We start from the raw sequence: 13,649 nt of genomic DNA, 5'->3' as shown, positions 1-13,649 counted from the left end.
TTGCTACCAAACATGCCTGCTGATCGCGTCTACCTTTGTACGCCTCCAATTGGTGCTGTCATAAACACATCTGCTACCAACCAGACCTGCTACCAATCAAACATGTTTGCAACCAAACATGCCTGCTACCTATCAAACATAACTGATATGCTACCAATCAAACATATCTGCTACCAACCATGCCTGCTACCATTCAAACATATCTGCTACAAAACATGCCTGCTACCTATCAAAAGTGCTACCAACCAGGCCTGCTACCAATGAAACATATCTTCTACCAAACATGGCTTCTAGATATCAAAGATGGCTACTGCCTTTAACCCCCAGAAAATAATGACAATAACAATACCTGCTACCTGCCGGCCATGATTGCTAAAGAGCACGCCTGCTACCAACAAAACACACTAGGAACCTACCAACAACACACCTGCCTGCTGCCTTCCAAGAATGCTTGTTACTGACTAAACGGTTGCCTACTCACAAGACACACCTGCTACCACCCTAACACACTTGGTACTTAGCAACCACGCTATCAGAATATGGCTGCCACCAACCAAAAACACCTGCTACCAAGCAGACACGCCTGCCCGACAAAGCCTAATACTTTCCTGTCGTGATGCTTTCAAAGACACCTGCCACCTGCCAAAGATGTCTGCAAACTTTCCAAGAACGCTTGCTACCACACAACTCTGCTAGCTACGGAACACGCGTAGCAAGATGGCGGCTACCATGGAACCATCTGCTCGCGACCTACTAAAGAAGCCTGCTACCTACGTACAAAACACTACGGATAGAACATGCTGGCTAGCAACCACGCTGGCTACCTATAGCACATGTTTATACTGGTGACACATCACACGTTAGCAAGAGAACACGCCGCCACATAGCATGGCGCTCTGCCTTTATTAGGAAGCAACAACAGCCGCCAAGTGCCATCTGTTGGCATGCGGATTTCGTGTAATCTCTCTATACTGATTACAACCACGACGACACAAACCTCTTAAATAATTATCCCGCCATGTAAAAAAAGCGGCAAATAATTATAATCATTAACTCCCACCAAGTCTGCCACTCCTCCCGCAAATGAAGGCTGTCAGAGAGGGAGATAAAGAGTTTTGTTCTGCTGGGATGCCAATCATGTCTTATTTATACCCGCCGGGCCGAGCGCCACAAACTGAGCATGGCGACGCTCAAGAGGCCGCCCCGCTATACCATTGACCCTCTCCGGGTGACGGCGTCCCGGTGGTCTCCTTTTGGAGGATCTGCTTTCGGACGGCCGGACAAGGACCAATCCAGTCTGGGTTCAGCCAGATTGGAAACGTTCAGGCAGACGGGAAGGGGGTGGAGTTTGTTTAAAATAAATGTGTGCTTGATATTTTTATCGTAAGAGTGATGCAATGATGCAGATGGATGATTTACCGATCACGTATGTCCGCCACACGCGCGCTTCGTTTCCTCTGACTGCAAAAACTCGTGACGTCCATGCAATTTTTCATTTGCATTTCATTCCAAACATTAGTACTACCAATCACATCTACCACCTACCAAACATTAGTACTACCAATCACATCTACCACCTACCAAACATTAGTACTACCAATCACATCTACCACCTACCAAACATTAGTACTACCAATCCCACCTACCACCTACCAAACATTAGTACTACCAATCACATCTACCACCTACCAAACATTAGTACTACCAATCACATCTACCACCTACCAAACATTTGTACTACCAATCACATCTACCACCTACCAAACATTAGTACTACCAATCACATCTACCACCTACCAAACATTAGTACTACCAATCACATCTACCACCTACCAAACATTAGTACTACCAATCCCACCTACCACCTACCAAACATTAGTACTACCAATCACATCTACCACCTACCAAACATTTGTACTACCAATCACATCTACCACCTACCAAACATTAGTACTACCAATCACATCTACCACCTACCAAACATTAGTACTACCAATCCCACCTACCACCTACCAAACATTAGTACTACCAATCACATCTACCACCTACCAAACATTAGTACTACCAATCCCACCTACCACCTACCAAACATTTGTACTACCAATCCCACCTACCACCTACCAAACATTAGTACTACCAATCACATCTACCACCTACCAAACATTTGTACTACCAATCACAGATGCTACATATACCAAACATTAGTACTACCAATCCTACCTACCAAACATTAGTACTACCAATCACACCTACCACCTACCAAACATTAGTACTACCAATCCCACCTACCCCCTACCAAACATTTGTACTACCAATCACAGATGCTACATACCAAACATTAGTACTACCAATCCCACCTACCACCTACCAAACAGTACTACCAATCCCGCCTACCACCTACCATACATTAGTACTACCAATCCCGCCTGCTACCTACCAAACATTTGTACTACCAATCACAGATGCTACATACCAAACATTTGTACTACCAATCACAGATGCTACATACCAAACATTTGTACTACCAATCACAGATGCTACATACCAAACATTTTTACGACCAATCCCACCTGATACCTACCAAACATTTGTACTACCAATCCCACCTGCCACCTACCAAACATTAGTACTACCAATCCAACCCTGCTACCTACCATACATTAGTACTACCAATCCCATCTTCCACCTACCAAACATTAGTACTACCAATCACAGATGCTACATACAAAACATTAGTACTAGAAATCCCACCTGCCACCTACCAAACATTAGTACTACCAATCCCATATGCTACCTACCAAACATTAGTACTACCAATCCCACCTGATACCTACCAAACATTAGTACTACCAAACATTAGTACTACCAATCCCACCTACTACCTACAAAACATTAGTACTACCAATCCCATATGCTACCTACCAAACATTAGTACTACCAATCATAGATGCTACCTACCAAACATGAGTACTACCTACCAAACATGAGTACTACCTACCAAACATAGTGTATGTGCCATCATCCAGGACTGCTACCAACCAAACATTAGTACGCTAACATCAGTACGCAAGCATGCTAACATCTTGACCTGGTTTTCGGATTTCCATCAGACAGTGGTTAGCTTCCGTTGGCACTGGTGCGAATCCTCCATGCGACCTCAAACGTCGCTCTGGAGTTCATTTCTACTTCCTTTATTTCCTGTGGGGAAAATCCTTTTGACCTGTGGCGTGGTACAAATTGTGTTCCACTGTTGAGGTTAGGGTGGAGTTCTATTTTTAGCTCCTGTTAAATTGAATCCCTTTACAGCCGCGGAGCCTTTTCGGCGAGCGCGTCTTTGGAAGTTTGTGGAGGTTCGTTCTTAAAAAGAACAGAACACCCTCACCGCCATCTTTGTCCCAAACTCCCTGTGGTTCTTATTTGCTCGAGTCGGACGACATTCCGGCCCCTGGGAGATGCTTTAGAATCAGATCTAAATGCAACTTCATGTTCGACCCCTCCCTCCGTCAGCGTGTGCGTTGGCCCTTCTTCCAAGATGTGGCACATACCTCCGGAATGACTCACGCCTTGAATCCAAGTCAAACTCTAACAACGCCGGCGTTGTCTTTGTCAAGCTGCGGTATTCCCAGCACTAGTGTGGGAGCACGCCACCACGCCACCTCTCCACCGCGCCGCCACGCTTCCTCCTTGCAATCAAGGAAGAGCCGGCGTCTGAAAGGGTTAACAAATATGGACAGCTGCTGCGTTCTTTGGAATGATGATTTTTAACATGGCCGCTGCTTCCCAGTGAACGCTATACCACACCGATTTCCCAGCTCGCAGGGAAAAGGTTTCCATCGATTAGTACTTTACCAGGGATCGATATTCACAAACCGGCTGGAACATCCGCCCTCGCTCGTCTCTCCGCTCATCAGCATGGAGGAGCGCTACTCATCCGACGACACACGAGGACGCCGTGTGGCGTAAGCACGACGCTCCGGGTGCTGATGTTACCACGCCGTCCCGACGCGGCAATACTGCAAGTACTGCAGTACTACAACTTTGGTATACACTAGTATATCCTAGTATCAACCTGGGGACGTCGCTAAAGACAGGGCGCGCGTATGTTTTAAATATGATAACAGTATGTATATTGATATTCATATCATTGTAATAATTCTACATGAACGAATGATAGTCTATTTTTAGTCAACAATTGTTGTGTTATATACTTCAATATTTACAATAAGGGTGTAATAGCACAATATCATAAACACTTATACATAATATAAATATAAATACACAATATACATATTTAATAATGATCACTACTACTACTAATAAACAATCCTATTAATATTAATATGTAATAGAACTAGTAGTCATGTGAGCAGTCCAGCTGTTATTAGTATTATGATAGTAATTATAATTATTAGTAATTATTAGTGATTAGTAACTAGTAATTATAGAATTATTATTATTGTTGGATTAAATGTTCCAATAATACAAAGTAACATAATTAATATTCACATAAATGATGTACAAATATAAAATATAGAATAGATGTCATGTGACAATAAGACTGTTATTAATAACCAATTCTGTATATAAATATATATTATTATTATTTACTGTTACATCATTGTAGTAGTAGTAGTAGTAGTAGTAGTAGTAGTAGTACGAGTCCCGTGCACAGCTTATGTCATTTGTAGAAGCTAATCTTTGTCCTTGCATGCTAATGTGGATTTTAAATATGAATGTTATTATTATTAATATTATTATTATTATTATTAATATTATTGTCCTGCGCCAGCTGATGTTTGCGAGAAGTCGTTTTGCAAGAGGCCGCCGTTTTGTGAAGCGAAATGACGACACCACGCACGTCTGCTGTCAGAGACAATAAAAGTTCCATCACAACGCCGGCAAATCACATCCCATCATGCAACGCTGGAAGGAGCGCCGCGTGTTGGGGATACACGCCGCGTCCTTTGGCAAGCGGCCCCCAATATGGAGACGGCGTGATGTGTGAATTGTAACCAAGCACAATAAAATGGCCGTGTGACTACACTGATGATGATGATGATGATGATGAAAGTGGCGGCGTTCCAGCAGTAACGGAGAGCACCTGTTTGTCTCGTCATGCTCTGGGATTGTCTTTCACACAGGATGTGACATCATCATCAAGAATGACCTTTGACCTCGGCCTCCACAGCCACCTCTCAGCTAACCGTACAAATACTGCGTTAGGAAGTACAGCGTGCATGAAGATGTGGATGTGTGTGTGTCACATGACAGACATTTCCCGCCCTGCGCTGGTACCTGCTGACGGGCGCCGCTGGCACGCTCGCCGCCTGGCAGGAAGGTAGGAAGTGGACGGCCAACAGGAGGCTGCACACAAAAGGAAATTGGAGAAAAAGAGTGGTGACTTCCCAGCGTGACAACTTGGTGGGTCTTCCTTTCCCGCATCTCAACCATCAATCACCTCCACCTCAACCGCGTCGTGAGGCTGGCTACAGTAAAAGGCCACACTCAAATGTGCATTGTTCAAAATAATCATAATAATCATCATAATAATGGCTTGATTGACAGGTGGCTGCGTAAAAATGATATCAAAAGTAGAGGTGACATACAGCTAACGGCAAATGATATCAACAGTAATGGTGACATACAACTGATGTAAAACGGTATCAACAGTGAAGGTGACACACAACTGATGTCAAATGATATCAACAGTAATGGTGACATACAACTGATGCCAAACAATATCAGCAGTAAAGTTGATATACAACTGATGCAAAACGATATCAGCAGTAAAGTTGCTATACAACTGATGCAAAATGATACCAGCAGTAACGGTGACAAACATACAACTGATCCCAAATGATATCAACAGTAAAGGTGACATACATACAACTGATGCCAAATGATATCAACAGTAAAGGTGACACACAACTGATGCCAAATGATATCAACAGTAAAGGTGACACACAACTGATGCCAAATGATATCAACAGTAAAGGTGACACACAACTGATGCCAAATGATATCAACAGTAAAGGTGACACACAACTGATGTCAAACAATATCAACAGTAAAGGTGACACACAACTGATGTCAAACAATATCAACAGTAAAGGTGACACACAACTGATGTCAAATGATAACAGTAAAGTTGACACACAACTGATGCAAAATGATATCAGCAGTAATGGTGACAAACATACAACTGATGCCAAATGATATCAGCAGTAATGGTGACATACATACAACTGATCCCAAATAATATTAACAGTAATGGTGACATCCAACTGATGTAAAAACGATATCAACAGTAATGGTGACACACAACTGATGTCAAATGATATCAACAGTAAAGGTGACACACAACTGATGCCAAATGATATCAACAGTAAAGGTGACACACAACTGATGTCAAATGATATCAACAGTAAAGTTGCTATACAACTGATGCAAAATGATATCAGCAGTAACGGTGACAAACATACAACTGATCCCAAACGATATCAACAGTAACGATGACATACATACAACTGATGCCAAATGATATCAGCAGTACTGGTGATATACATACAACTGATCCCAAATAATATTAACAGTAATGGTGACATACAAATGATGTCAAATGATATCAGCAGTAAAGGTGATATACATACAACTGATGTCAAATGATATCAGCAGTAAAGGTGATATACATACAACTGATACCAAACGATATCAGCAGTAACGGTGACATACATACAACTGATGCCATACGATATCAACAGTAAAAGTGACATACATACAACTGATACCAAATGATATCAGCAGTAATGGTGACATACATACAACTGATGCCATACGATATCAACAGTAAAAGTGACATACAACTGATGCCAAACGATATCAACATATTGACGTTAGCCCTGCTGCAGTTTCCCATCGGAACCAAGCGTCCACACGCAAGGATAAGCTTGGATCAAAAGTGTCATTCCAACTTTTGGAAAGTCGATTCCTGACTTCAAAGTGCTCGCTGTGACCGGAATCATCACTTTATCACGTATCCCTTTTGCAGGAGTAAAACCATTCCGCATTTTTGACATGTTTTGTTGTCACGACGACATCCCGACATCAGAACCAAGAGTTCTAAATGTCTAAAAAGCCGATGGCGTGACACCAAGGACGCCGTAAACCAGCCGGTGTTCCTCTCGGAGAAGATGCTACGAAAATAAGCTAACAACACAACATTTACATTTTAGCCTGTGTTAACGATGCTAATCCACAAAAAACATTCACTTTGTCTTCTCCCTCACTGCCCCCCCCACCCCCCCACAAATGTCTGTTGTGTGGCGTCGCCGCCTTGTGCTGCGCTGTGCAAAGATCAGCTGTCAATCAAGACGTTATCTCTTAAAAGTCGTCTCGCTAACGACGTCTTCGTCGCCGTAGCGATGCAGCGTGAGGGGCCGGGAGGGAGGGGGGGGGTGGCGCAGATGTGGTGGTGGAGGGTCTGGCAGGAGGGCCACCCACATCTACACACTGCTAGCGTTTCACTGGAGCCACACACACACACACACACACACACACACACACACACACACACACACACACACACAGCCATCATGTTGCCTTAAGTCACAATCTAAATTGGCTCCCAGGGGCCCGCGACTACCTTGTTCACCAAAGGCATTGTGTATGTTTCCTGAGTGCTTCGCATATGCTGCTGTAACCTGAGACACACACACACACACATGCAGACACACACACACACACACACACACACATTGCCGCCGAGAGTTGCCGTACTTTGTGTCTTCTCCATCAGGACCTTCATTACAGTGGAAATAGTTAAAGCAGCAAACACCCACCATGTAAACACCACCGCTGGGGGTGAAGTGGGGGCATCGGTGGGTGCATGGGGCCCGGGGATGGGGGGCAACATGAAGGAAATGCGACTACATGTGACGACATCAGACGCTTCATGCATTCATTGTCAGCTTGCAAGTTCACCGATCTTATTCCTTTCCGTGATGGCCGACATAGCGATCAATTCCGTGTTTCCGTGTTACGGGTAAACACGGCGATAACGTTTCAGAATTAAGGTGCTGAAAAAAATATCATTGACACCGTCGACTCTTAAAGGGACGGAGGCTGAGGTTAACCGCGTGCTCTCACACGCCCCAGCGGCGCCAGTTGGCATCGGGTACAAACAGGAATGTTGATCAAATCAGTGGAGTGGGCGTGGCTTCTGCATTCGCGCGGTCGGGTCGGGGAAGCTCCCCTTTTTTCCGGGTGCCGATTCTTATCCCATGCTTTTCCCTTCCTACCAGTGAGAGCTGAAGATCCCGACCCCATTGGGGGGGAGGGGGGGCTCTAAATGACAGTTTTCAGTGCTTTACTGTTAAAATGCTGAGGCGTAAAGATTCTAATTAGCATAAGACGCTAGCAAGACGAGGAAAAGAGAAAACAATAGCTTGACAATTATCCTCCCAGAAATCTCAGCGTATATTTTTACTAAAAGTGTCGCTTTGAGAGTCGTTGGACTTATTTGCCACTTAGTCACGTGACCAGCGTTGTGGAGGAAAAAACGGGGGTTAACCTTTTCCTGTGTTTACCTTTATTAGTGTTGGTTCCGCACACAGCAGGAGAAACCAACAGCGTTTAAGCGGTAAAGTAATAAGGCAAAAGCAGTCAAGTGTTGATTCTACAAAAGATGGAGGGGGGAAACACACATCACAACATGACACACACACACACACACACACACGCTACGTAATACACAACAGGGTTGTCTGGCAGCTGCAGTGAACATTTTGAGAGAAAATATTCCTCGCCTGCAATAGTCCGATGTAATTCATTTTCCATCTCTGTTCATTAATCATTGTTAAAATTAGTGATCCATTTCTTCCACTCTGCCATCTGCACTCAGCCTCCTCACAAACATGAACGCCGGCCTCCTAATCACAAGTGACAAGGCCTCCAAATAGCTTTCTGCACACGTGTGCCGCCGCCGCCCGCCGCCGTCACACTCCAGGCGCTCGTTCTGGCGGCGGCCCGGACGGCGGCGTGCACGTCAAAGAGGCCCGAGTGAGCGCCAAACAACAGATGTGCGGAATCTTGGATGGAACGTGAACGTGAGGAGAAGAAGACTCCCGAGCGACAAAAGCCTGGAAGATGTCGGGTTTATGTGACATCACACACACACACACGAGGCGGTACCGTCTATTTGCTGGAATGCAGCCTGATCAATGGATCAAAGGAACAGTCGAGTGAAGATCGCCTGATGATCAAAACAAGGAACGATTGAATTAAGGAACGATCGATCAGACAAAGGATGAAATGAAAAAACAATCGGAAGCATCGAACAAAGGAACAATCCAGGGGAGGAACGATCGATCAAAGGATGGATTGAAGGAACCACAGGAAGCATTGAACAAAGGAACAATCGTTGAATCAACTGGAGTATGGAACGATGGAATAAGCGAAGGAACGATATGAAGGATCAAACCAAGGAATGGTTGAATGAAGGAACGATCAAAGGAACGATCGATCAAACAAAGGATGGAATGAAGGAACGCCGCCAGAACGAGCGCCTGGAGTGTGACGGCGGAGGCCCGGACGGCGTCGTGCGCGTCAAAGAAGCCCGAGTGAGCGCCAAACAACAGATGTGCGGAATCTTGGATGGAACGTGAACGTGAGGAGAAGAAGACTCCCGAGCGACAAAAGCCTGGAAGATGTCGGGTTTATGTGACATCACACACACACACGAGGCGGTACCGTCTATTTGCTGGAATGCAGCCTGATCAATGGATCAAAGGAACAGTCGAGTGAAGATCACCTGATGATCAAAACAAGGAACGATTGAATTAACAATCGATCAGACAAAGGATGAAATGAAAAAACAATCGGAAGCATCGAACAAAGGAACAATCCAGGGTCGCAACCAAGGAACGATTGAAGGAAGGAAGGATCGATCAAAGGATGGATTGAAGGAACCACAGGAAGCATCGAACAAAGGAACAATCGTTGAATCAACTGGAGTATGGAACGATGGAATAAGCGAAAAAACAATATGAAGGATCAAACCAAGGAATGGTTCAATGAAGGAACAATCAAAGGAACAATCAAAGGAACGATCAAAGGAACGATCAAAGGAACGATCGATCAAACAAAGGATGGAATGAAGGAACGCCGCCAGAACGAGCGCCTGGAGTGTGACGGCGGCGGCCCTAGTGAGCGCCAAACAACAGATGTGCGGAATCTTGGATGGAACATGAACGTGAGGAGAAGACTCCCCCCGAGCGACAAAAGCCTGGGAGATGTCGTATTTATGTGACATCACAAACACACAAGGCGGTACCGTCTATTTGCTGGAATGCAGCCTGATCTATGCTAAGCTATGATAAACTAAGCTAAGGAATGGTTACGTGACTTTTGAAGGCTCAACAATTGGTGGCTAAAAAGCATATCATCTGTTCCAGGGTCAAACTGTGGCCATTCTGGTGAGGAAGCAGCGACACACACACACACACACGCAGTCACGAGTCGTTCTTGGCAAGGTGTGTGTACATATTGTAACGTATACAACCTCCTTAAAGAGAATGTTTTTCACAGCACAACGTGCCAACGACTACGAGGCCAACGACTGATTCATCTGTTAGACCAACTGGTGTCTCCACGTGCACACACACACACACACACACACACACACAGCACCTCCCCCGGATCCCGCCACACACACACACACACAATATGCTTGCACGTGCACACACATGCATGCTAACACCTGAATGTTTTTTGATGCGGAAAAAAGGAACAAATGATTTTTGGCTCATTTGACTTAGTCTGTTGATTTGTCCGTTCCTTTGTTCCATCAAGCCGTCAGTCAAGCCTTTCTTTGATCTCCCCTTCAATCCTTCCATTCAATTCGCCTCCATTTACTCCTTCCTTCCATCCTTCCTTCCATCCTTCCTTCCATCCTTCCTTCAACCATTTACTATCTTTCAGTCACTCGGTCCCTCAAACGTTCCTTTGTTTGATCAATCGTACGATCATTCCTTCAAGCGATCGCTCCTTCCTTTGATCGTTCCTTCGATCAAGCCTTCCTTTCTTTGAGCCTTCCTTCATTCCGTCGTTCCTTCCTGCATTCGATTTTTTTATTCGATGCTTCCTGTGGTTCCTTCATTCCATCTTTTGTTTGATCGATCGTTCCTTTGATCGTTCCTTCATTCAACCATTCCTTGGTTTGATCCTTCATATCGTTCCTTCGCTTATTCCATCGTTCCATACTCCAGTTGATTCAACGATTGTTCCTTTGTTCGATGCTTCCTGTGGTTCCTTCATTCCATCCTTTATTGATCAATCGTTCCTTTGATCGTTCCTTCATTCAACCATTCCTTGGTTTGATCCTTCATATCGGTTCCTTCGCTTATTCCATCGTTCCATACTCCAGTTGATTCAACGATTGTTCCTTTGTTCGATGTTTCCTGTGGTTCCTTCATTCCATTCTTTGTTTGATCCATCGTTCCTTTGATTGTTCCTTCATTCAACCATTCCTTGGTTTGATCCTTCATATCGGTTCCTTCGCTTATTCCATCGTTCCATACTCCAGTTGATTCAACGATTGGTCCTTTGTTCGATGCTTCCTGTGGTTCCTTCATTCCATCCTTTGTTTGATCAATCGTTCCTTTGATCGTTCCTTCATTCAACCATTCCTTGGTTTGATCCTTCATATCGGTTCCTTCGCTTATTCCATCGTTCCATACTCCAGTTGATTCAACGATTGGTCCTTTGTTCGATGCTTCCTGTGGTTCCTTCATTCCATCCTTTGTTTGATCAATCGTTCCTTTGATCGTGCCATCATTCAACCATTCCTTGGTTTGATCCTTCATATCGTTCCTTCGCTTATTCCATCGTTCCATACTCCAGTTGATTCAACAATTGTTCCTTTGTTCGATGTTTCCTGTGGTTCCTTCATTCCATCCTTTGTTTGATCAATCGTTCCTTTGATCGTTCCTTCATTCAACCATTCCTTGGTTTGATCCTTCATATCGTTCCTTCGCTTATTCCATCGTTCCATACTCCAGTTGATTCAACGATTGTTCCTTTGTTCGATGTTTCCTGTGGTTCCTTCAATCCATCCTTTGATCGTTCCTTCATTCAGTCATTCCTAGGTTTGATAATTCCTCCTCTGGATTGTTCCTTTGTTCGATGCTTCCGATTGTTTTTTCATTTCATCCTTTGTCTGATCGATCGTTCCTTAATTCAATCGTTCCTTGTTTTGATCATCAGGCGATCTTCACTCGACTGTTCCTTTGATCCTTCAAAGTGTTCCTTCGCTTAATCCATCGTTTGTTCGATTCTTCAATTGATCCACAGATTGACCGTTCCTTCCTTCATTCCATCGTTCCTTTGTTCATTCCGTCCACTGATTGAGCTTCCATTCCTTTGCTTGATTGTCCTTTCGTTTAATTGTATGTTGTTCTGTCAATCGATCCGTCGATCAATCATTGCATCATTCTTCTGTTCATTGATTGAGGAGGAGGAGCTCCAATCCTGGCTAGCATCCATGCTTCTGTCTGTTCCAACTTCCTCCCTTTTTCCCTTTCCTTCCTGCGTCCATCCACTTCATCCATTCTTTCCTTGCCTTGGCTTTCTTCTTTCCATCATTTTGCTTGGCCAATTGGTTTTCCATTCTTTCTTGTTTACTTCCTTGCGTCATCCGTCTTTCCTTCCTCCACTCAGCTTCCTTCAACCTTCCTTTCTTCTTTTCCGTCTTTGTCAATTTTCCCATTCCTCCACGTCATCGTTTTTAGGAACCCTAACCCTTGTTCACCACTGCCTCCCTAAATTTAGATTTCCTTTCCTCGTCTTATTCCTCCTCCTCTGCTTCATTTTTGGCTCCTAGATGTTGATGTTTCCTCCTGGAATATTTCCTTCCTGCTGTCCTTCCTCTTCCCGAACAAGATGGTGGCACCACCATGCTAGCATTAGCCTGCGTGCTAAGGGGGGGGGGGGTGTTGGGGTTTAAAGTAAATAAGGTGGAGGCTGGTTTGTTTGTGCGGCCCCCCTCCTGGTAGAAAAGGATATAAGCCTCGCACATGGCTTAAAATTTTGTACAGCTTTTCCCAAAATCCGTCTTATGGTTGCCACTCTGTGCCAAAAAGTTCATCTGGCCTGTAAATTTAAGCACGGATTACAAATATTCAAATCATGAGCTTACTGTTCAAATAAACATTTGCAGCGGGGGAGGGGGGGGGGGCGGGGGCCAGGCAAAAGTTGCAAGGCACACACTTTGGCCATAATTCCTCCTCGGGCGCCGCCCCTTCCCTCGCTGCTAATAAAACAACCACAAAGAGTGTACGCGGGGGGGACGGGGGGGGGGTCAATGCAAAAACAAAAGGCTGGAAGTTGAATGTCGGGCCTCGTCTTGACGCTGCATAAACACACTTGATGAATTATGTCATTAATGTAATTGGAACCACCTCCCAAATTACAGCAGTCAGGGTGGGCCTCGGACAATACACCACCTTATTATTGGGGGGGGGGGGTCAGCTGCTCGCCACATGCTGGGGACAACACACTGGCTGGACGACAACCCCGGTGATGTCACAGTCAGGTGATCTATGAGGGGGGTGAGCCTCCATTGGTCGCCCCCCTCCACCGAACCCCCACTTTCA

General features: G+C 44.8%; 1 protein-coding gene across 5 annotated transcripts in view; it reads right to left on the bottom strand.

Annotated features, from left to right (window-relative positions):
- znf536 (zinc finger protein 536) overlaps positions 1-13,649 on the bottom strand; it is a 227,522-nt gene that overhangs the window by 194,203 nt on the left and 19,670 nt on the right. For 2 of the 5 annotated variants that reach the window (XM_058078805.2, XM_058078804.2), the window contains exon 2: positions 5,296-5,364. The exons of 2 other annotated variants lie outside the window; for them this stretch is intronic. The gene's annotated coding sequence lies outside the window, so the exon portion shown is untranslated. Of the gene's footprint in view, positions 1-1,419; positions 1,529-5,295; positions 5,365-13,649 lie in introns of those variants that run through there. One more of the 5 variants, XM_078792735.1, reaches the window with a different exon arrangement.

This window comes from Doryrhamphus excisus, linkage group LG1 (assembly GCF_037039965.1).
Source record: "Doryrhamphus excisus strain RoL-2023G ecotype Guam linkage group LG1, RoL_Dexc_Guam_v1.1, whole genome shotgun sequence".
Lineage (NCBI taxonomy): Eukaryota > Metazoa > Chordata > Actinopteri > Syngnathiformes > Syngnathidae > Doryrhamphus > Doryrhamphus excisus.
Note: the sequence above shows the minus strand (reverse complement) of the source record. Positions and strands in the feature narration are given on the sequence as shown.